This window comes from Dermacentor albipictus, chromosome 8, assembly GCF_038994185.2.
Source record: "Dermacentor albipictus isolate Rhodes 1998 colony chromosome 8, USDA_Dalb.pri_finalv2, whole genome shotgun sequence".
Classification (NCBI taxonomy): domain Eukaryota; kingdom Metazoa; phylum Arthropoda; class Arachnida; order Ixodida; family Ixodidae; genus Dermacentor; species Dermacentor albipictus.
In genome coordinates this window covers 104416016-104441754 of record NC_091828.1, presented here as the reverse complement: position 1 = coordinate 104441754, position 25739 = coordinate 104416016, and the positions used below count along the sequence as shown (strand labels likewise).

At 44.9% G+C, this 25739-nt stretch overlaps 1 protein-coding gene and 1 long non-coding RNA gene across 2 annotated transcripts in view; one reads left to right on the top strand and one right to left on the bottom strand.

Moving 5' to 3' along the window:
• Positions 1-25739, top strand: part of LOC139048932 (uncharacterized) — a 252554-nt gene that overhangs the window by 16456 nt on the left and 210359 nt on the right. The gene's annotated exons all lie outside the window — the stretch shown is intronic.
• LOC139048534 (uncharacterized) lies at positions 10992-25240 on the bottom strand. Its single transcript, XR_011507754.1, has 4 exons — positions 24776-25240; positions 23148-23234; positions 16815-17028; positions 10992-11188 (listed from the first exon to the last, which is right to left on the bottom strand). It is a non-coding gene; the product is annotated as an uncharacterized lncRNA (long non-coding RNA).

Sequence of the window (25739 nt, the reverse complement as noted above, 5' to 3'; positions counted from 1 at the left end):
GTCATGCAACAGTCCTGAAAAGCTTCATAATCAGCGTATGCCTTTTAATTTGCTTTTAGCATAAGTGGAGAAAGTAAGTGCGCCATTAGCATTGACCACATATACCTAGTAAGCGTAAAGCTCGCTTATGCGGCGGTCCCGGCTTGGTAGCCTTTCGGTCTCTTCCAGCCAGGCTTAGAAACAGAGACAGCCCGGGTTGCGTCAGTAGGTACTAGAGCGTTCGACGCTCTTACGGCGTTACCCACTCGCATGCCACATGAACGAGCGCGACACGCTGTCTGTGCATTTATCTGTCGGGAGGCTGTGGTGATGTTAGCTATCCGGTGAAAAAATAATGTTTCCGTGCACATAACCCATATGGGATCGTATAAAATGTCAAGAAAATCTGCACGGAGATGATGAACAACACTGTTGCGACAAAAAATTGAGGTCCCCAAAAAAGAACTTCAAACCGGCTGGGATATGGGAAATGACGCTATAAAAACAATAATTCAGGAGCTCCTCAGCGAATGTATGCAAACTGGCTGAGCGAATCAGAAGCGTTCGGCCGAGGAACACTACGAAGTTTATATATCAGCCCAACTTTGGCTCGAGCCTGTACAATGTAGTGGCTGACAAAGCAACCATGGTGCCTCACAGTTTGCCATTTGCAACTTGCTCCAGTGGAGAACTTCCTTCTCGAATAATACAACTCAAGTACAAGAATGCATGGACTACTCTTTTTTTTTCATAAGTCATCCTGCTCTAATATATGGTTTTTGTTGTAACAAGGCAATGCATCAGCTTATGTCGAAACTCATAACAGATTGTAAACGACAATTTTACCGGTCGAGTGCGTCTGAATGAAGCGTACTCTGGATACACTTAGGTGCGGAAGTTTTTCGATATTAAACACCGCCAAACGGCAAGTCCGTCTTGTTAATGCCCGCACAGAGCTGGATGTTTCAACAAAGGGAAAAAATTGGCACTGCAGCGACACTAGCGCGAGATGACCTAAAAACATAAAGACACCCACGGGACTTTGTCCGAGAGAAACGTTTCAGTTGAAGGGAAATTCGCCGTGGTCTCGAGATTGTAACCGCGACCAACACGTTTCCGCGCTGCTCGCTCTACCATCTCAGCTAAGCAGTAGTCTTGCAGATTGCGAGGGGAGGCTCAAATAATGGGCTACCCGAAACTTCAAGACGCTGAATACGACAACGCAATTCCATGATAGAACGCAAGGTGAAGCAAGTTTCGGCACTGGGGCTCTCGGCCCCAGTGCCGATCCGATTTTGTCCTGTACAATGACCTGTATATAATGTATAAAATCCCTTTCGTTATTCTCATCGACGCCTGGCTCGGAGTCTTCGCTACCAATGCTCTGTCATGAAACGGGTGACGAGCGCTACGGAACCACAAAGTCGTAATAGTGGTGCAGCGGTGCAAAGTCGTAACAGTGGAATATTCACATAATGAAAGGGCATAATGAAAGGATTGTCGCGTAACCACAAAATTACAGTCGCGCAATCCTATGACTCAAATAAATTATGTACTGAAATCATATATGGACGCTTAAGATTTTCTTTCGTACTGATGAGTGATCTCAGCCACCTTCTTTAGGTTTCATGGTATAGGAAAGATTGCAAAATGATCAACACATCCCTGAAAGGAATCTCTAAAGAATGATGTTAGGGCATTATTGCACTACTTCATTTATATACAACGCAGCCAAGTATTTTTCGTGAATCACCAATAGCACAATACGTCAATAAAATTAATAATTGTTATGAACGGGGAGTGCGGAGACACCCATCGTGCACTTTAAATGTGCAGTAACTAATTTTGTTGCAGTGCAAAAAAAAGTTAGTATTCGCATCATCGAAATATGTATACCACCATTTACGATTTCGATACAACCGCAGAACATATAGGCTTTAAAAATATTTGAGCCGCACGCGTTTATGCAAATAAGTAGTAACTTACGGCTAGTGCGATGCGGCATCCACCCACACTATTGTGATCCGGCCAGTTTCTGCCAGGCGGCTACTCTGCTCTCTCTCGCAGCCAATAGAAGCAGGAGACGTCGTCCGATCTGATTCGATTTCAGCGACAGAGATCTCCTGTTCACCTTTTGGCCGAAACGGTTCCGAACGGTTTCTCAAAAAAGTTCCCCTTCTTGTTCTCTTCCAACATCACTGAAAAATATTCTTCTGCCGCCTACACTAGCCAATGATTTCGCAAGTATAAATTGAAACAAAGCATTGACAGTTGCGTCTGTCACACTTTAGAGACTGTATACGCCGGCCATATCATAAAAGCGTTCCTTCAATATATGGCTGAGGGCACAATATTCGAGCTTACAGTAGACTGTTTGGGATATAGCCCCTTTTGAAAGAAAAATTTTGGCACATAGAGGTGGCTTTACGATACGCTAGGCACAATAATATCCCTCTAAAAATTGAAGACAAGGTCGGCTGAGCGTACTTCACACCAGTGAAGCGTATCTGGGTATCTTGTATGTTCTTCCGAAAAAAAAAAACAGCCCCTTCGCGCCTGCAGAGGGCCTTAGCGAGTCGCAAGAAGCATCAAAATGAATGTCTCAAGAAGACGAAAAGCAAGTGCGAGTCGCAAAGTAGTTAAAAATTACGGCATGGGTTTATTATTACTTGAAAATTAATCGCCATGCATTACAAAGCTAACATGAGGCAGCGCCATACATAAACAAAGGGTGATGCAAAGAAGCCATCTGGCACACTTTTGTGAAATGGGGATAGGTTGCATGGACTGAAAAGGACTGGCGCTGCGAAACTATGTTTGGAAGGCAGCTCCGACTGCGCCCACGGGAAGCGAGAAGTAGTCGCAGAGTATGTAAATATTAGGGCAGGGGCGTCGTTAGCTCCAATATAGCGAAAATTAACCTCATTGCACTACACCCCTGTAAAGGGTGCACTACCGTGGATATAGGCACAATGAGGCAAAGCCGCCGTACAACACATTTTCCTGAAATGAAGCGAGTTTCCTTGGACAAACTAGGCATCGCGCAATCGAACCAGCCGTATGCTGAAGGCGGCTACAGTTTTGTCCATAAGGAGTGGGTTTACTCTTGAAATATGTAAAATTACCGGTGCGGACGTTATTCCCGCCAATATAATCCAATATTAAGCGCACTGCGCCATTGGCAATACAATCTCCCGGATGCCCGGGCCCACCTGGTCTCGGACTGAAAAAAACATAGTGGAGAGGATAAACCAAATGCCGATGCCGATGGGGGCGAAATGCGAAAACACCCGTGTGCTTAGATTTAGGTGCACGTTAAAGAACCCCAGGTGGTCAAAATTTCCGGAGTCCTCCACTACGGCGTGCCTCATAATCAGAAAGTGGTTTTGGCACGTAAAACCCCACATATTATTATTATTATTATCAAATGCCGATGCAAAAGAAGACAAGGTCGGCGCAATTGTGCTTCAAATAGGACATGACAAAAATACAAAACGAGCGAATGATGAACATGAACAGGAACTGCATAATACGAGCGGATAATTAGACAGTCATCCAACCTAGCGTCGTTGTGCTCCGTGCCCCCTCCCCCCCACACTCTATAAACGAAGGGGGGGGGGGGAACAGTGACCACTTCCATCACAGGGTGCGGTGCTTTTCTCTGGATCGTCACTTTATTGTTTTGACTAGGTTTTAAGATAGCCACGTGTCACTTCGTCCTAAAGATTTGTTTTTCCTCCGAGCACGGCAGCCATTTTCTCGTCGCTGCCGCCGATGGGGACGCAATTGTTTCGCACGGACGAAGCGGAACCCTGCTCTCGTTGGAACAAGAAAGAAGATTACGTCTTACCTTGCAAAGTTCAGAAATTTTACTAAATAGTCATCAAGAATAGCAAACAGAGCATGTGTAGTTGAAAGCGTGGAAAATGGGAACGCACATGAAGCAGCGGTCGAGCACAGAAACAAACCGAGTTCGTGCGTCTTTGCGGATGTTATCACTGTGCTCGGCCAGGGCCTCTTCGAATCTGCTTATTTCGTCGTCACTTGGTTGAGACTGGCTCATGGTTTGAGATTTTTTCTATAAGAATACACCTGAAACAAGAATTACGGCTGGTGTCTCTAGACAACTGGAACATTTCGAAGAATAATAAACAGTTCGTGTTTGGAACATTCCGTTCCTTCCCTCACAATGCATAGTGGGTAATTTTTGTTGCATTATTTAGTTAGCCTTGGCTGCATTCGATTAAGAAATTATTAAATATAAACGAGCAATTGCGACAATTGCCACCACCCGACATTGCCTCAAGAGGGGACTTTCGATTCTGAACTGTTACATTGAGCGACCAGAGTTGAAACTCGAACGAAATTCACTTTTTTCCACGTAAGACTTGATATTTTTAGGGGTAATTATTATAAAATCCATCTCATGTTTTGAAAAAATAACGTACCATAGTAAGCATGCATAGGAATTAGTCGCATCTCTCCATAGATTAGTATACCGTTACAAAGATGCATATTTCCGTGACATCAAGAATAAATATCCAGCCTTGGTACTTCCCTTCGTAAAGATTTTTTTCTTTCTCATGATTAGGCCTGGAGCCATGAAAGAAGCAGCTTAGATATTAGGGTGCTCTGATGGCATGCACTTATGCTGAAATGTCATACAATTAGTAACTGTAACATACGTGTCTTCATGACACCTAAACGCAGCCTTCAAAACATTCTAAAAGAAGAACAAGATGGACCACACGAACACGGTTATCCTTCGACTTACGTGACTGTTCGCACGCCTGCCTCTACTTGCAAATCCCTGCCACGTTGCTCAATCATGCAGGGCACATTTACTTATAGTAAGTTAAAACATGTATTATAGTTTATGTGGTTGACCTCGTAAGACCACATGTTGTCTTTGAGGAAAAGTTAGTATTCTACTTTCGTATGTTGTACAAAGATCAACCAACATCAAGGCGTTATCGTCAATGCAGCCAACTATTCGTTGATTGGCTCCCACACGCCACGTTACACATCCTTCAAAGTGAACATGACTGCTCCTGTTGTTTTCGATTGCATGTTTTACTAACATCAAGATCTTTTGAGAGCGGCTTGAAAACTAATGATAAATGTTCCTGCTCCGCATATGGCTTTTAATCTGTTTTCTGAATCAGCGAAGAAAGCTATGTGTACCATTAGAATTACACACATTTATCTAGTGAACGTAGCACTCGCTAATGCCGCTGTGCCTGCTTTTGTATCCTTTCAGTAACTGCCGTGAAACTGCGTATGAAATCGTCGTGAGTGACATGAAACTCTGCAGCGACATCACGATCAACGTTGAAGAAATAGTAATTGACATGCTGCCCAACTAAAACATTGAAGCCGGCAGCAGTATTAGAGATTAGACTATAGAAACAATAAATGAGGATATCCTCAGCGACGGGATGGAAACCAACAAAGAAAGTTATGAGCGCTGGACCGACGAGCTATACGCAGCTGATATATAGCCTGGACAACGTAATAGTTCCTGGAGCAACCATGATGCCTCAGAGTGTGCCGTTTTGACGCTGCTCCAGTGGCCACTTTCAGCGTGAAATCCTTTTCAAAAATTGCAACGCTAGGACAAGGAGTATATAGAGTATTTTTTTCGTAAACCGTTTCTCGCTGATTATGTAGTTTTCGTTGTAACATGTAGCACATGTGGAAAGTCAGAACTGATTATAAACGCCAGTTTTACCGGTCGAGTGCGCCTGAATGAAGCGAAATCAAGAAACACTTAGAAGAGGAAACCTGATATCAAATGCCGCGAAAGGCAAATCAGTTCTGAGGAAACGCGCAACCATGTGGAAGTTTCGCCAAAGGTAAAAGAAAGTGACACTGCGCGGACTTAAACCAAAGGTACTGAAAAATATACAGACACACAGAGACAGCGCTGTCGTTGTGGGTGTGTTTCTTCCTACTTCCTCCTTCAGTCGCGCATACATATTTTCTCGTGGAATGAAACCAACAAGCGCGCCTACGTGTTTTAATTAAATTTACAAGCACGCTGCCTCGCGCGCTCATCAGATGAACACATCTCGCTCGATGGGCGCAGAAACTCGCTGTCAAAATGCCGGAGAGAGGAATCGCGGCAGCAGCAGCGATCGAATAGGCCTTCGTGCATTTTCTCGCTTCAGCGCGAATGCAACGTCGAAAGCGCAGTGCTTACGGAGCTGCCGTCATTGCGCTTCCTCTGAAAACATGGCAGATTCATTTGAAGATGATGGCGGAGTGGACGTGAGGGGGTGCTCTCCCCACCAAATCCCTTGCCACTATGCCACTATGTCTCGCGTGCGACAGGATAGGACGTGCTTCCGTGAGCCTTCCTCACTAGCGCACGCGAGAATCAGCTGCGTTCGCGGGCTCACCATCGCAAGCTTCCACTCACACTTACGGCATACGGCGCGCGTCGACAATTTTGTATAGCCCTTGGGCTTGGGATAAAAGTTGGTGGAGAATACCTTAGTAACTTGCGATTCGCTGATGATATTGCCTTGTTTAGTAGCTCAGGGGACCAATTGCAATGCATGCTCACTGACCTGGAGAGGCAAAGCAGACGAGTGGGTCTAAAAATTAATCTGCAGAAAACTAAAGTAATGCTTAACAGTCTCGGGAGACAACAGCAATTTACAATAGGCAGCGACACACTGGAAGTCGTAAGGGAATACATCTACTTAGGACAGGTATTGACGGCGGATCCGGATCATGAGACGGAAATAATCAGAAGAATAAGAATGGGCTGCGGTGCGTTTGGCAGGCATTCCCAAATCATGAACAGCAGGTTGCCATTATCCCTCAAGAGAAAAGTATATAATAGCTGTGTCTTACCAGTACTCACTTACGGGGCAGAAACCTGGAGGCTTACGAAAAAGGTACTACTCAAATTAAGGACGACACAACGAGCTATGGAAAGAAGAATGATAGGTGTAACGTTAAGGGATAAGAAAAGAGCAGATTGGGTGAGGGAACAAACGCGAGTTAATGACATCTTAGTTGAAATCAAGAAAAAGAAATGGGCATGGGCAGGACATGTAATGAGGAGGGAAGATAACCGATGGTCATTGAGGGTTACGGACTGGATCCCAAGGGAAGGGAAGCGTAGCAGGGGGCGGCAGAAAGTTAGGTGGGCGGATGAGATTAAGAAGTTTGCAGGGACGGCATGGCCACAATTAGTACATGACTGGGGTTGTTGTAGAAATATGGGAGAGGCCTTTGCCCTGCAGTGGGCGTAATCAGGCTGATGATGATGATGATGATGATGATGATGGGCTTCACACGGAGTCTCACGACACTCGCTTCCTGCTCGCCACATGCGAGACCTTCAGCTCTCCGCAATTGTATCCTGGAGGCATTGACGCTGTTGCAACGGCAGCATATATCTCCGAGCATTGGCGCGGTCGGCCGCAGCCTACTAGTTACGAGCGGCGCTGTACCGAGTGGCTTTGAATCACCTGCCTCCCCCCTCCCAAAAGGAAGGGAGGAGGGAGACACATGATACGCTGATCATTGCAAAATTCTTTTCCTCTCGTTGCAAGGTGTAGCTTCTTCACATTCATGCGTTAATAACTTGGCTTTTCCTGTATTTGATTCAGAAATTTAGTAACTTTAACAACCAACTGCGGCAATTTAAGTTATTGGGCAAAGCTTAGACTGCCGCATCGATGCCTTTGGCGCTTGCCCACAAGCAGCTTTGATTGTGTCATGACGAGACATTGAATTCATCGCTGCCACTTCGAGTTACCACAGCTGAAATGCGGCAGAAATTCCCTTTTTCGAGTAAGACTTAATTTCTTAGGTGGTAACCAATACCATAGTGCAGGGTAAGTTCATCTCGTGTTTTCATGGAATGCGCAACAAATAAGAACAATACTGGGCCATTAACGAGCAAAACGCTGAAGAGGACAACCCTCTATATCGTTCCAATGCTTCTCTACAAGAGCTTTAGGAATCGAGGATAGTGGTTTTATGGGCCGCGTTATCTTGTAAGCATTCGCTTACTAACCAAATTAAAAATGATATAATGTGTAACCGGGTCTGAACGAGGGCTTAGAAATAAACGGCCAGACAGAGACAGCGCTTCCTCTGTCTTTGTGTTTCTTTCTACGTCCTGGTTCAGTCGCGCACACACATTATTTCATGGGTTGAAGCCAACAAGCCCGCCTACATGTTTTAAGTTAACAATGACGATGTATTTGCGCGCGCAGGCACACATGAACACACATCGCTCTATGAGCGCGGAAACTCGCTGTCGAAATGGCGGAGCGAGGAATGACGCCATAACCAGCAATTGAATTGACCTTCGGTTATCTCTCGCTTCACTGCGAACGAATCCTCGACAACACAGCGTATACGAAGCTACCGGCAATACGCGCACTCTTCGAACATCGCAGATCGCTTTCGAGATGAGGCCCGCGCGGCCGTTCACTTCGGCCACGTCGCAGACCCTCGCAATCTACGGGTCTTGCACGGTCACGCCGTGGGCAGCCGCCGACGGAAAAGAACGCCCGCCCCCCCTCCCTTCCCGTCCTCTACTCAACTCCGGGCCGAGAGTGAGCCGCGTTCGACGGCTAACTCTCGCACGCTCTCACTCTCACCTACAGCATACTGGGCGCGCCGCCGATTTTATCGGCCTTGAAATTTATACGGAACATCACGGCGTCGGCGACGGCAGAAATGCACCCGCTGGGTCCATACAATTGATATTGCAGTAAAATAAACATAGCAGGGTCGTCAGGCAGTTATTGTTCGCAAAGCAGCCACGACTAACACTGTTGGCTGCATGCATTCTGTAGACAAATGCGCCTACCAGACTTTGAATCCTGGGGACAGCACGCCGCACGTGATTTGCCCATGTTGCTTGGTTTACGGTATCGTTTTTAATGGCGCTCGCCGCTGTTGTTGGCGCCGCGTTCTCCGGCTCATGGTGCTTGCATCCTGCTCGCCACGTGCGAGACACTCAGCTCTCCGCAATTGTACGTGGAGGCACTGACCCTGCTGCAACGGCAACATTTATCCCCGAGCGTTAGCGTGGTGGGCCCCGCGCTGCAACTTACGAGCGGAGCATTATGTAGAAGTGTAAACAATCGCAGGGGCTCTTTGTATCACCTTCCTCCCGCCTCCCAACAGAAAGAGGCGAGGGAGGGAGATGAAACGTTGATTGTTTAAAAATCCCGTTCCTGTCCTTGCAAGGTGTAGTTTTTTTCACTTTCACTGATTTAGTAACGGGTCCTTTTCTGCATTTGATTAAAAAAATGGAAAGCTTCAACGAACAACCGCGGCAATTAAAATTTTTTTTGCGAAGCTTAGACTGCCGCGCGGATGCTTCTAGCGCTTTTCCCAGCAGCAGTTTTGATAGTCACATGACTAGACTTTGAATTCCTCGCGGTCGCTTCGATTTGCCACAGCACAAAACTCCGCAGAAAGACTCTTTTTTCTTTACGAGTAAAACTTGAGTTCTTCGGTGGTAATCAAAATCTTAGTGTAAAGTAAGTTCATCTCAAGTTTTCAAAAAATGCGGTAGAAATATGAACATTGATGGGTATTATTAGCATCTGTCCATCCGTTAACTTTTATAGCAAAGGTGCATTGGCTCGTGACATCAAGAATAAATATCCAGCCATGCTGCTTCCATTGTGCACATTTATTTTCCAGGAGAGGATCTTGGAGCCACGAATCTGGGGTATTAGGGCGCTCTGATGACATGCAGTTTTGCTGAAATGTTGTGTAGTGAGGAAATGTAACATGCGTGTATTCATGGCGCGTAATGGCAAGCATGCAAGTACAATGAGCTGGACAACACGAACGCCGTTGTCCTCGGTCAATTTACGTCACTGTTTGCACACCTGCCCCCACAGACAAAAAATTCCTGCCACATCGTTTTCTCATTCCAGGCATATTTATTTCTGTTTGTAAGGTTGCGTAATGGCCAATGAAATTTAGTGGGGAATAACCGTTAACAACCAACAATGAAATGTGTCCTAGGTTAAAACTCATATTTCATATTTTTCATGCGCGTGATCAAATGAGTCTGCACGTAGCTTTCTAGGCATCAGTTATTTTGCACCCAGAACGTCAGCATTGTTGATGGAGCCAGCATCTAATAGATGGGCTAGCACATGTAACTATATAAGACCTTCAAAGTGTGTATTGGCCTTGAGCTCCACCGCTGGAAAAGCTGGCGCCACCGTCGGCGTGACGTGCTAGGAGGGATCACGTGGACATAGCGGCCGCGTCGGCTGCTTCGGGAGCGCCGAAGTGAGCTGAAAACGAGTTTAAATTCCCTCATACGCTGCGGTCCTCATTTAGTGGCGAAATTTTCCCGCTTCGAGTGTCTCCTTTACAACGCTTGAAAACACTACAATATGTAGTGGCTGCCTTTGAAGGCGCGCGACATGATATGCTACTGCTCGGTGCCGCAGGGCCGGGCGTACGCAACGTAGCCCGGTGTCAACCTTATTCACTCGTAGCCGCAGGACAAGAAGCTGCGTGAAGCTTGGCTCCCCTATTGAAAATTTGCCCGATGCTGGGCATAGTGGAATCCATCATCCATCATCATGGTGGATTATGGTAATGGGTGGCATGCCGGGTGACGGGTGGCACGGTGGGTGCTGGGTGGCATGCCGGGTGACGGGTGGCACGGTGGGTGCTGGGTGACATGGTGGGTGACGGGTGGCATGGTGGGTGCTGGGCAGCATGCTGGTTGCTGGGCACAGCGGGTGCTGGGCGGCACGGTGGGTGATGGGTGGCACGGTGGGTGATGGGTGGCACGGTGGGCACTTGGTTGGATATCATCGTGGGCACAGCACGTCAAAGGCAAGTTGTGTGATGAATTGAAGGAGCAGCCATTGCTATACGGAAGCTCATGATGGGCTATCTTTATATGTGATGTTGAGTCTTATGAAGTGTACAGTCTGTATATACATGTTGCCAAGATGCGGCTATTTTCATGCCATAACGAATCAATCTGTAAAGCACCATACTACGTAGCATATCATCACACTTTATTGAAAAAGCATCACTGGACTTGTACTGTATTTACTTTTCCACTCGCTTGCCCTGGCGTCCTGCTTGTGTAAAAGAAAGCTCCAAAGGTGCTTTCGCAGGGAAGCAAGGTGGTTCTCCGGATGTGGTGTAGGTGGCATCATTGGATGGTCACTTATGTATTTCTCCAGGCAGTCTAAAAGGAGAGTGCAATAAATATATAAGTAAATTGTTTTTCCAATGATTTCCAGCAATAAGTGAATGAAGAAAATCTGCCCTTATCACTTCAAAAAAAGTTTCAGATAACAAAATGCAGCAAATGTCACACACAAACATGCTACCCAAGGCGCAAGCCAGCACAGGTTTATTTGCAGTGAGAATGCATACACATGCATCACATTGTTTTGCAGATTTACATGGAATTTTTGTATGTTTTTTGCCAAAGCCACGCCTCTTCTCATCTAAGGTTGGCTTAACTGCAAAATTTAGACACATGGGAGCTGTACTCAAAGCCTCATGGGGTGGATATTTGGCTTCTGATTTTGCATAATTTGTCTGCTCTTCGACCACCCAAATTCCTGTCAAATTCGGAGAACCACAATTTGGCTACACTGTCTCTAACGCATGCAGGAGAGCTGCAAGGTGCAAGCTGTCTGGTTTGTCCATTCTATCATTTGTTAGCTTTACTTGTTGCTCATGCGGTTGGTGAGGAAGTCGTAACTTTAGCATTTGCCATATAGGCATAAAAGATTTCATGTAAAAACTGTATAATGGCTGGCTTGCAAGCTTTATTTAGCTGCAAATGATGGCAACTAATGTTTTAAAGTGAAGCTTTTTTTGCCTCTTCTCCCAACATTACGGGCGCTGCAGCTGCTATGGTCTTGTCATGCATGCCGTTGGATTTCTTGCAACATTACCAGATGGCGCTCACCTCTGCACATCCTGACCGGCGCTGCTGCCCCAGCATTTCACCGTTAGGGTGTATTGCACGTACTGTGCTGGTTTTAATTTCTATGCGAGAAAAATGCAGATGCTGGGCTGTGATAGTGTAAACATTAGAATCGTCCTTAGTCTGAAGAGAGCGCTTTGAGCTGGAATCTCAACAGTGTGTTGGCCATGTATGTAGAAGGAGCCCATTAACACACGCCAGCAAGGCGTGCACTCGACGTCGAGGACACCCAGACTTGAAAGAAGTGTCACACAGAACAGGAGCGTCTTCGCTATGCAGTGAAATGTAGTGCAGACCGCGAACTTATGTATACATACAATTACAATACCTAATTGAAGTATGCACAGCCTCATAATTCAATTAAAGTTTAATATTTCTGCCATGATGCGCTGCGCCATGTGAGGCAATGACAACGCTCAATTCCCTCCCAGAGATTATGAACAATGACTCGCAACAACACCTCAAGCAAACACATCTCTCTGTGTGTTCTGCGGACTATGCAGACAAACAGAAGTGGTGCATGCAAGGTAAAGCTTAACATCAACTCACCACTTTCGTATTGGACTAAACGCTGAAAAAATTACAAACTTGCTACTAACATCACCGTTAATTATTGTCAATCAATGCAAACAATGTGTGCTTCGTGTACATCGATTCTCACAGGGCATGGGATCTGCCATTTTTTTTCTACTTTTCAATCTCCATATTGCTACTTTGCTAAGCTAACCTACATCTTCAATGTAAAAAAGCCTAAAGAAGCATCTTAACGTAATACAGAGCAATCTTTCATGTTCGTCTGTTTAAAAAAAAGCATATTTCTGTAGGAAATGAAATCTTCGGCAGAGTGTTGATGCGACTACAAGAGTACCTGGTACTTTGATCCATAAAACAATTGAATCTTGGCAGAAGAATGCCAGTTAAAGCCACACTATACAGTCCTTTCTAATCCAGGCTGGCGGAAATCGCTGGAATTCCGCATGATGCCCAGCACCTTGCTTTTCTTGGCACCGAAGAGAGGCATGAAAATTTTAGGATGCTTTGCGTAGAACAAGATCAGCTATGCAGATCAGAGCGTACATGTGAATAATGTACGAGGTGCTTTCTTTGTGTAGCAGTTCTTTCCTCATTCTTATGCTTAAATAAAATGAGATCACTGAAAGTATGCCGAAAGTGCTGATAGGCCATGTCTTACAAACTTCAATAATCAGAACATCTAAAATCAAGAAAGCGGCTGACAGATGGAATAGCACACTGTGGTATGAAGGTTATAAACACGGATGAGGTGCCTCAGAAAGGCTGGCCAACGTTTCGATAGGAGCTATCTTCGTCAAAAGTGGCCTGGTCAGCCTTGGCATGTTAGTTTTAAAGGACTAGTAGGGTGACGTCACGTGCAGTTGTTGTCAGTGGCAGCTGGTTGTAAAGGGAGAGACATTAAAGAGAATGAGCGTTGTCGTCTGACGTCTGTAAGCATGGTTCCTAAGACGAGGGCACAAGACCGTGAGGATAGGAAGGCGGCGAGAAAAGAAACGAAAGAAAAGGAGAAAAAAAAGACATGCCAAGAGGCAAAAAAAGAAAGACAAGAAAAAGACGGGCATGGGAGCGTGTTAAGGAAGTGAGGGGTTAGGGAGCATTCAGGAGTGTCATTGGCAGCATGTTTCTGCCGTTTTAGAACTGGTCAGGCGGTCAGTGTGCGAGTAACAAAAAACACCCCAAAAGACATCAGTTGAAAGAATGACTTGAGTAGCGTAGCAGCAACGCGTCGGGTAATGTTGAAGAAATTAAGATGGCGACAAGGAGTCTGGGATGCAATGCATGTGGTAGCTGGCAGGAAGAAGCATGGTGTTTTAGGGATGTCAGCCTCAGTAGCTCAACGCAGGTGTCGTCACAGTGGTATATAGAGCTGGTGATACCCTGTGTGACTGATGCGCAGAAAAAGGTATCCTGGCATCTGGGATTTTGGATTGTGGTGGTGAGGGTGTTAAAAAAATATGATAGAAAACAGACAAAAGGGGGGAACTGAAAGTGGAATAACAAATAGGAGGGTTACATGAGCAAAAGCGGGCGGAGGCAGGTGTACATGGGAAAAGGGGTCATACAGTTGATATAAACATTAAAACATGAAAGAATATAATAAATTGAGTAGTAAGCAGGTAAAAATTAGAAACGGTGGAATAGGTGAGGTTAAGAATTAAGTTTAGGTGGTGGCACAATGTGTTTTGTGCCTTGGTTGATGACATGAGGCTTTCCGATTTAAGTTACAGCTTTAAAGTTTTTAAAGATTCTAAGTTGCTATGTGTTAAATTGATTTCCATTGGATGTAGGCATTTAAACTTGTGTATGAGGTATGATTCCATATATTTCCTCTAGCGAGGTGAGCGGAAATTTGTAGTCTATAGAGCCTTGCTTTGTCACATATGACATGTTAATTGAAGTGGCTGGCTACTGCTTTAGGTAAATTGTTTTGTATCTGCGCGATGACCGTTCAGTCTTTTATGAATTTTTTGTCCTGTCTCACCTATGTATTATTTGCTACAAGTGGCACATTCTAGACAGTAGACTACATTGCTTGATGTGCAGATGAAACTCGAAATTACCTTGTTTGAGTAATTTGATGCTGTACTTATTACTGTAGTAGTAGATTAAATGTGTTTGCATGTAGAGCACCCGGGCAGCCACAGGGACTGGTTCCCAACTTCGTTGTTGTTTTTAGTTTGGCACGTACAAGAACATCCTTAATATTATAGTGTTGCATCTCAAGACTACTCTGGGCAGGGCGGGAAAAATCTTGTTTCTGGTTGCTGGCGAGAATTGGGTAGTATTTATTGAGGATGTTGTTCATGTTTGGCAGTGTGTTTGAGAATTTAGTAGTAAGAAGAGGCGCTGTTCTTTGTGATCCTATGGTGGGGCTTGAGCACCTCGGCTCAGTCAGGTTTGGTTGCATTGGTGCAGGCTTTCTGAAGGGCACTCTTTGGGTGGTTCCCGTTTGATAGGGTTTCTTTAAGGTGATCAAGTCTATGTACTCTTGGTTTTCAACGCACATGTGACGTAGCCATGTGCTTGGCCTTTAAAGATGCCTTCTTTGCAATGTGGCTTGATGGTGGCTTGTATATTCTAGGTACTGTTGTTGGTCAAAGGTTTCCATACAGCATTGTCATTAGTGTCCCAGTGTCAATGTATATTGTTGTGTCCAGAATGTTTATGCGCTCCATTGAAGATTTTGATGTGAATTTTATTGTTGGGTGAAAAGAATTTAGAAATCCTACATATTTATCTAGGCTGTCTTGACCATGTCACCATATTATGAATATGTCGTCTATGTATCGTAGGTATGCGTGGGGCCTGTCAGTGCAGCGCAATAGGAAGTCTCTAGAATCCCCATAAATATGTTCGCATAAATATGTTTTCCCATGTACATCTGCTTCCGCCAGCTTTTTCTCATGCCACCCTCTTATTTGTTATTCCAGTTTCAGTTCACCCCCATATTTGTCTGTTCTTTATTATATTTTTTCGAAACACCCTCACCAACACACTCCAAAGTCCCAGGCACTAGGATACCTTCTTCGGTGCCTCAGCCACACAGGGTATCGCCACTTCTGTGTACCGCTGTGACGACACGTACGTTGAGCTACTGGGACTAAGGTCCCTAGAAAGACCATGCCGCTGCCTTCCAGCTGTCCTATGCACTGCATTCCGGACTCCTTGCTGCCATCTTAACTCCTTCTAAATCATCCGACGCATTGCTGCTATGTTACTCAAGTCATTCTTTCAACTAATGTCTTTTCGGGTTGTTTATGTTACTCGAGCACTGACCGCCTCACCGGCTCCTTTAAAGCCACAAGAACATGCTGCCAAAGACACTCCTGAATGCTCCCTAACCTCTTGCTTCCCCAACACCTTCCTTTGCCCTTCTTTTTCTTTTCTTGTTCTTTCTTTCCCTCTGGGTGTCTCTTTTTTTCTCCTTTTCTCCCCGCCTTCCCACTCCCACTATTGTTCCTACGTCTTAGGAATCATGCTTACAGACATCAAGTGACTGCGCTCATTCTCCTTCAAGTCTCTCCCTTTACAACCAGCTACTCCCGACAACTGCATGTGACGTCACTCCACTAACACTTTAAAACTAACATGCCGAGGATGACGAGGCAGCCTTTGAGAAGATAGGTCTTCCTAACGAAACGTTGGCTACCCTTTCTGAGGCACTTTATCCCTGTTTATAACTTTACATCCCAATAATGAGAATAGTGTTTTGAAATTGCATGGCTGTGAACGCTGCAGATTGTAAAGCAGCACATCAGGTGACCACAGTCAACACTTAAGAAGGCAGTGGTTTAAAAAGCTTCTTTTAGACCATACAATTTGCCAAGCTGTGTCGGAACCCAATTTTCTTGAGAAGCATTATTTCAAAAAAGTGAAATGAAAGCTGAAGCGTGAAAAGCTACAATTACGCATGCCAAGTCTACATTAGAAATTTCAAAGACAATGAGGTGCTTAAATGTTCACTTCTCTTAAGACAATGAGCAGCAGGTGAATGCAAGCTGTTAAGGTCCTGTCAAAATTAACCGCTCGTGTAGCCACCCGACTTTCTTGATTGTTTTTAATTGAAACTGATTATGGGGGAAGCTTTGTGGGCGGTTTTCGCAGGAAACCCATATCCCGAAATTGTCTTGTGCTGCTTTTCATACGCACAGAGACATTTAAATTGTGTGTCGAGACACAGTGCATATACAGCAGAAGAAAAAGATATAATATATAGACACTTGCCTCATTCTTGCTTTGGCATTTCTTGTCGCTCTGTATACATCATGTAATGCTAACTCATTCAGATAACTTGCAGATATGCAGTTATGTTTCTTAAATGAGGTGACTGTTGACTTACTTTTCAAAGCAGCCACTTTCTCCGGTGTTGCCGGAAGCTTCCCAGATGCGCGGCACATTGTTCGGCAGGCCTGTCCAGTCAGGCTGCTTTCACCTGCTTGCACTGGTGTCCACAGGTGCCATGCCACCTCTAATGGGCACTTTCCGTCGGAAGCCGACTTAAATATGTAATGCCACTTGTTGAGTGGCATCACAAATCCCACACCAATCTGTACCTGCAATAGATATGAAGTGTTTTTTTCCTGAGCAGTATTCTTAACACTAAAACGCACTTGTATAAAACAATATGATATAGGTTAATTAGGTCCGTCAATTTCTGATGCAACTCTATAATTTCCAATTTCTGCCCCTCGAACAAATTTTAAAAGAAACTGGGGTTAAACCCAACCTCACCAAGAAATTCATTTTTGTGTAAAGGTATAAACTAATAAAATTTTTCCATTTTAAGGGCAGTAAACACTCATATCTCGTACAGTCTAACCTTGCAATAATGAAATTAACAGAGAAAGCGAAACAATTGATTCAAATAGGCGCACCGCCATGCAGAGAACAGTGCAAGAACGAGTGACGTCAAGGCCTCCAAGATTGCAGTCACACGGAGAACAGTGTAGCACATGTTACCAGAGACCTACGCGCGCCAGTCTCCAAAATCCACCACCATCACACACTACGTGGCCTTGTTCTAAAGAACACTGGAGACATGCCTTGAAAGTATGATTACCCTTGCATAGTTGAAAACAAGTGAATTCTTTTGTGGGCTCTGAAAACCACTCGCACCACTCACTGATCTCAGCAGTTATATTTTCGTCATGACTAAACTGCAGCGATGAATGCGCCAAGTCTCGTCACAACTTCAAACTTCAGAACTCGGTGTGCACGCTCCTTTTACTGCGACCAGGTTTGAAATGTTTGTTGTAACAGTACAGCGCTAGTACAGCGGCAGCGGAATTCTCTTTAGGGACAATTGCACCTTCTACGTCTTTTTGTAGGTTTTTGCGCAATATGTGCGTTGCTGCTTTTTGTCATTAAGCCCTTCAGTTGATGTATAGCGCCCGTTCAGACTGTGTCTCTTTGTGTGTGTGTGTGCCCTTGCACTTGTCATGATGTCCAAGTTCAGCTACCACCAACTAGAACTAAGTTTTGCATTAATCAGAAGTACATATTAGCACGCTTTATAAAAAGCCAAAGGATTAGCACTATGCTGACCGGAAATGAGAAATGGTAAGAATATTCTGGCTGAAAACATTTCATGTTTATCAACACTGACGGGCACGTAATTAAGAAAGTTGGTGTACGTTAATGTTTACCTTTTGAGTGACACAAGGGACAGAAAGAAGACAACAAGACACGAAAACTACCAATTCAACATTAATTTTGATGCAAAAATTAAAGATAATATTTATACTGCGTGTGCCCTTGCACTGCACAAGCGATCTTTTAAAACAAAGGGCACAAGTTGCAATACAAATGTATAAAATCATGATAAACAGTACTTGCATAGAAATAGAACAAATAAGCACAGAGTGATCACTATTCTGTGTCATTTAGAGAGTATTCCTCTTTGTAATGCAATCATAATGAGCACTGGCTGACAGATGTCCCTCTTTTTTAAATGGTATGCCTCAGTGATATTGTTGATCAATCGGTTGCCTTAAATAAACAAAAGAGATGAACAATCTAAATCTGGCGTACATCACCAGTTGTGTCAATGCATTGTCAAGTGGGATGAGCATGCTTGTCCCTTGAGTGAATAATGGTGCTCTCCTGGGCACATGCTTATACACCGGCCAGTCTGCCCCATGTACAAGACCGTCCATTCTTAGTACGAAGATGGTGCAGAGTGGCTGAACTCCGCGGATTGCCAGCGCGCATGGCATGGCTGTGCAACGGAGCTAAGCGGTGCAGGCGCACAGGGGCTTAGAGGTGGGACTTCATGTCGTGTGTCATCCGCTAAAGCATGGCGTGCTCCCGCACTTTAGCAGATGACACGAAGCTCCATATCCCCCCTGCGCCATGCACGCTGGCACTCCGCGGGGCGTGGTCACGCTGAGTTGTGTTCGTGCCAAGAGTTGACGACCCTGTACATTTGACCAAACATACACATGAACAAAGGCATAGACTACACTACTAATGACGGACACAAGACATTTAGTGGTAATTTATACAAATCTCCCTTGTCTGGACGCCTTTCTCAATGCGCTTGTGGAATGCTATGCACACATATTTCGAGCGAAAAAATGAAGTAGGCAGGTATGCAGCACAATCCACAAGTGAACTGAGAAAAGCGAGCAGGCAAGCGAGGTACGCTTGGTTAAACATACCACGAAATATGTCTAGTGCGTGTTAGGAGCAGTGTACTGCATTCTAATGTTAGGAACTAAATATGTACCAAAGAAATCACCACATTTTACTGAGAAGACCGGCATGCTCGTCTGACTTGGCCGTGCATTGCCGCGATAGGGCTTGAGGCCAGATTAAATTAGTTTATCTATTTCCACCCACGGCGAAAAATTGACAAGAGAAATCAGAGAGGCATACCACAAGACGTGTTAGCAAGCCCCCATTATGAATGCATGAAAAAAGGCGTCCTTTCTAGATGACAAGGGATAGAAATTAGTCTGACTATTCACCTTTTTTTACGCAAATACTGTTTATTGTGATTTTTCACCTTTGTATTACAACTCACATTTTCCTTCTGAAGGAACTTGTGCACAATATAAGCACACATTCAGTGTTAATTTTATTCCTTCTATCAAATTCAGTCATCACTGGTCATGTTGTATGGTCTCCCTTCCTTCACTGTGTAAATTTTGTCCTCAAGATTTATACGAACTCACTGGCGAACTCAAAACGACACTACAAATTTCACCTAGAGGATACGGCTGGTTCTCAGAAAATGCATAAATACGGCGACAGGTGTCTGTTGGCACACTGTAGCAATAATGGGTGGAAGCTACCTTTGACATTGCTGCAATACATCAGTTGTCACATGGCTACAACCCTTAAGAAACAACAGAAATGCAAGTGCACAGCAAAAACAAGCAGGTTCATCAACCACAAGCTTGACTTCAGCAGCCAGAACATATGCAGTTTCATATAGCTAAAGCATTAGCTAATATGTGGAAAATACATGCACAAGCAATCTTAACTTGAAATACCTGCATACCAACATAGAACCATGAGTTGCAGTGCATATGATGCTTGTTCATGACACTAGTATTTTGTGAAAAATACTTTTTGGATTACGTACAATGCTTTCAATTCATCTGCCCAGTAATCAAAGGCGTTTGACAGCATTACACTTTGTACTTGCTAGTTGAAAATATTCTCACCTGAACAGCACCAAGCAGAATAAATAGAAAACAGCCCACTGTGCTAACCAAATATGTGGAGAGACCCAAACTAATAGAATTATTTCTGGACAGCTGTAGACTTAGAGCTTGTTGGCTGATAATCACTATTAAAATTACACCACTGCCAAGCAGATGTTCTGTGTGCTGCTGTTGAAATCAAGTTCACTTGATGAGCAACATAGCAATAACCAGCAAATGCTTTAGCAATAGCGAGCAGGCAATCTTGCATGTGCAAAACTAAATGCTTATTTAATGATAGTGCATCAATAGACTGAACTATGTACCAACTATGTGGTCTATGCAGTATAGACAAAGTCGAAAACGATGCAACTGGACACAGACTCTGCCACAATGCCTGCTTGCATGAATGGGTATAGCTTAAGAAGAATATAAAAAAATGTAGAGAAAGAAAGCAAGCTTACTAGAAAACTCCTCACTGCTGTAGTACTTACAGCACAGTCAATACTGGCCTTCATGTACCATTTAAAGAAATTCAAGCTCGTGTCCATTGTTCTGGGAACTTGAGAAATAATTGTGAAATTAATGGAGAAGGTTGGGCTAGTTGGCGTTGACACAGCTCCTGTGACATAGTTACTAGCACAAACAAGGTGTATGGAATAAAGGTCGGACTAGCCAAAGCGGTAGACTTCAACTGACAAGCTTTATTCAGAAGAAACATGCAAACAGGCCACCGCATGCTTAGTTAATGTGGAGACAGATGCATAAACGAATATGCCACATAGGGGGATAACGAAATGCATATAGAAGCTGATAAGCATCCACAAGAAGCCATTACAAAGCATTCACCAGATTTTTCTGAAGACACAACACTTATTTATCAGCTGGTACCAGTGATGGAGTGCTTATGCATTCATCAGCAGCTTTCGAAATGCAAAACACCCCAAACATTTCCCTATATAACTGCCTGGCAAACTGACTGAGCACTGGTGTGTTATGAAAACATGGGGAGCATTTATGGGTACTTTAACAGTGATCAGCCAAGTAGCCAGCGCCTGTGAGAGCATTTACAGCGTTCCGGTACTCCCCAAGCCACTCATTCAGGCACCTGTTTGTTCAATATACCACTTTCCACAGGGAAGTGAAATGTAGTATACCACCACTACATTTCAGTTAACAAAGCAGGTGACATGCTCCTTAGTGCATGTACCTTGACGCCCGGCAATGTTTACCAACTTGCATATTCTTGTGAGCGTTAGCGGTGCTGAAAAAATGCCTACACCAAACTTGTTCGCCACCTTTCTTCTAGGCGGTGAGACACCCTGTGTACGTATGGCAGCGCTGCACGGCTACCACTGGGACATGCGTTACTGCACATCCAGTGGGCAATGTGGTAGTGCCAATGACTTTCTTGTTGTGCTGGCTTTGCTGCTAAAAACATTGTGGGTGTTTTCGAACAGTGTTCAGTAGGACTCAAGTTCACACATGAGTTGCCAGAAGATGATCGCCTGCAATCATTCGATATTCGTATAATTTTAAATCATACTTTCCTTTATTATGTATACTCTCTTAGGAAAAAGAAGCCCTTGCTCGACTACCGTTTGGCATACTCCATGTTAAAGGATGCATAGCTCCTAGCTGCCCGAGAGCTGTTCTGGTTAAATCTTGTGCACCAGGTCTCCTGCAGCGCTCAGCAACAAGCGAGCCATTTATGTAGGGCCAGGTATCTCGATAACACCTTGGTGTCAATTAGTGGGAGCCTCATTAAAGAGGTAAAAACAGATCTGGCAGCTGCTCGGTGCAATAACGCACGTCCCAGTGGGCGCCCTGTGGCTGTGCCATCTGTACATGGGGTGTCCCACCACCTAAACAACGTGGCAAACCAGTGCAGTGTAGGTGTTTTCTTCAGCACCACTAGAGCTCGCAAGAATGTGCAGGTTGGTAAGCAACGCCGGGAATCAGGGTACATGCACTAAGGAGCATGTCATCCACTTTTTTAACTGCAATGTGGGGGTAGTATACAGGATTTCACTTCCCTGTAGAAAGTGCTGTATTGGACAAAAGGGCAGGTTCTTGAATGAGAGGCTTAGGGAGCACCGGAACGCTGTAAACGCTCTAGCAGGCACTGCCCGTTTGGCTGACCACTGCCGAAGATGTGCTCGTAAATGCTACCTGTGTTTTCAAAACAAGCAAGTGTTCAGATGGTTTGGCAGGCAGTTATATAAGGAAATATTTGGTGTTTGGCATTTCAAAGGCTGTTGATGAATGTGTAAGCACTCCTTCACTGGAACTCACTGATAAAGGAGTGTTTGTTGTACCTTGAGAAGAACCTGCTGAATGCTTTGTAATGGCTTGTTGTGGTGGGCGGTATTGGCTTTGTTGTGCATTTGGTTTCCTCCCATGTGGCACATTTAATTATGCATCTGTCTGCAGATATTTTTGAGCATAAGGTGGGGCCTCATTGCGTGTTTTCTGAATAAAGCTTGTAAGTTGAAGTCTAGTGCACTGTCTTGTCCAACTTTTTTCAATTAGTCTTGTTCGTGCAAGTAACCCTCACAATAATTGTAATACCAATGTTAAACAATGGTAAGCATGCTGCATACTTAGACCTGTGACATATTTGGCCCATTACACTTTTAATGCTTACGTGTGCAGAAACTGCACAAGCGTGTAGCCTAAACGAAAAAAAAAGTGGATATAAAAGGTATAACACAGGAAAGTTTCAAATCAATAAAACAAAATAACAAGAGGTAGATATAATGTGTACGAAGCAAAATAAAATGTAACGCGCAGCGAAGTGATTGATGCAAGAAAAAATATACCTCAAGACATGTTAGATCTAGCTTTAAAGTGAACAAGGTAATGTGTACATAATGTATACAAACACAAATAAGCAGCAAGTTGAATAAAGTTGAGCAGATATTTAGCCTATTTAGTAAGCACTGCTGAGTAATATGTCCATAAACTTATTGACGAATGATACCGAGATCCTACTTTTGCAAACACATACACTTCAGTCATACCTGACCAGACCATCCGATTACACACAGTGCTGCTGCAGCCATAGCTCCTCCCTGACGTGGACACTGTTGTTGGTCACGGCCTTGCCACTGCAAGATAGGTTCTGTGTTAACTTACAGCAGTGGCACTTTAAAGAAGTCATTGTGAACACATGCAAGGAGCACAGAAAAAGTCACAAAAACAATGTTTGCACCACTGCAGGGTGGGAACAAAGCACAAGGTCAAAGTTACTGATGAGTGTTGCGATAATAGGGACCTCTTCATGACAATAAAATTTTTAAGACCTACAGCTACAGTACATTACAAACAAATGTTAGTTTACGTAACAATTCATTTTTTTCTATCGGTTAAGCAACTTTCCCTTGTCATCTCTAGTTATGTCAAAACACCTTGTCTCAAAACGTAAGCTGCAGTAGTAGCAAGCCGCAATTGCTTAAATTTTTTTGCCCGAACCCTATGAGGGAGATTTCGTGCGCAACGGCGACGCGCGACGGCTTTGAGCGAGAAAACGGGCCGTCGCGCGAACATATCGCTCGTTCTTTGTCGCCTGGTTCTGGAAATCTAGAATTCGTCGCTCGTCGCCCAGAAGTGTTATGAGCAAACAGACAATAGCGCGAAGCCGGATCTGGATGTACTACATCAGTCGAGTACTACCGCTTGTTGCACGGAACAAGCAAACGACTATTTTCATACGTGCAAGGTTAAGAACCTACTGCAAGACTTTAAAGAAATGTTTTACGCTGCTCCTTTGAGTAAAACACAGCAAACTAAATTAATAATGCACACTTTTGGCGCGTATTTGCTGCCCTCATACCGGCAACACCGGGGAGACGGCTCTCAATGTCGTCGCTCGCATAGGGTACGACTTGTAGGGAACGAGCGAGACAGCCATCTACATCGCGTCTCTGTCGCGCGCAAGACCGCTCGCATGGGGTACGACTTGTAGGGAACGAGCGAGCGCGACAGCCATCTACATCGCGTCTCTGTCGCGCGCAAGATCACTTGCATGGGGTACGACTTGTAGGGAACGAGCGAGCGCGACAGCCATCTACATCGCGTCTCTGTCGCGCGCAAGACCGCTCGCATGGGGTACGACTTGTAGGGAACGAGCGAGCGCGACAGCCATCTACATCGCGTCTCTGTCGCGCGCAAGATCACTTGCATGGGGTACGACTTGTAGGGAACGAGCGAGCGCGACAGCCATCTACATCGCGTCTCTGTCGCGCGCAAGATCACTTGCATGCTGTTTATACTTTTTCCCAATAACTGCTCACAAACCAACAACCGCTTAGACAGACATTTACAACCTCGAAGCATAAGTAAGAGAGGAAACGTCATTGCAGTAAGAATAGGTAAAGAGGCAGATGAGTCTTTATTATCCAACTTCAGCAGAAAAGTGGCAGCTCGCGCAAATGAGGACTGTTGCCGAACCTAATCCCTCTCATCGGAAGGAAGCGCTCACCAAGACTTTAAATTTAGCATTAAGCCAATAAACTTGCGCAAGCAAATTATGTCAACCAACGCTCAGCAAGCATCGGCACGGTCAATGTCGTCGTGGGAGTTCGATTTCTTGCGCCCGCAAGGCACTCTAGGCACACACGAGAAGCAAGCACAGCATGCGTGTACTCACCTTTTAAATGGTACGATGCGGTCGAAAAGCGCCCTCCAAGTTGCCGGAGCTGCAAAGTTATTCCCGCATACGTGCAGTTGCGTAGTGGACGACCTGCGGAACGCTAATAATGCGCATCATTTCTTTGCGGCGTCCACCGAACTCTCCACAACCACCACGGACAAAGGGAACGCACTCCATGGCATGAAAATCGTTGGTCCACGTTTGCCTGGCGCACCACGCATACCGCGAGTTTGCAGCGAGACACAAGCTATCTTCTGGCACTTTTGTGCACGCGAACTAAGTCACAATTCATTACACCAAACGCAAAAACACGATCAAACAAACACATCGTAGCAACTCGTACGACCGACAGCACATGTAAACAAGGGAACAAGACTGGTGGATGGATACTATGAGCAACGACTTTGAAATGGGGTGGTGGGTGGCGCCACCTGTGAACTTGGGAGTTTGGTTGGCCTCCGCGATGACTAAAATAATAACCAGCACACACTCGCTTTGTGCCTTGTTGCACGAAACTGCATATAAATGTTGCAATACATAAACAACCATCGCACAGTTTATATTATCCGCTATACTTAAGCGCAGAAAGAAATTCTATGACGTATTTTCGATTTCCAGGAGCTTCCGTCGCATGCGGGCAGTAAAAAGATGGCCTTCGAGATTCGCGTATGCCATTCTTAGGAAGCCTTCTCTGGGCTGTAATTTGAAGAAATATGTATAAAAAGGTTTAGTAAAAAAGAAAATAAAACCGTGTGGAAAGCGAGGGGGTGGAGCCCCTAGCCCAGAACTCCACTGGCTTGTGCGGTCCGCCGTGCCTGGTCGAGGCTGGCGAGCCAAGTCTTTGCTCCCTTCCGGAAAGTTTGCCGCCTACTTTCAGCTGTTTTGAAGCCCATCCATGCCCACCCACGACGCCTTGCGCTACTGCCCGTGCATTGACCCGTGCTACCTGCGCCGTCACTTC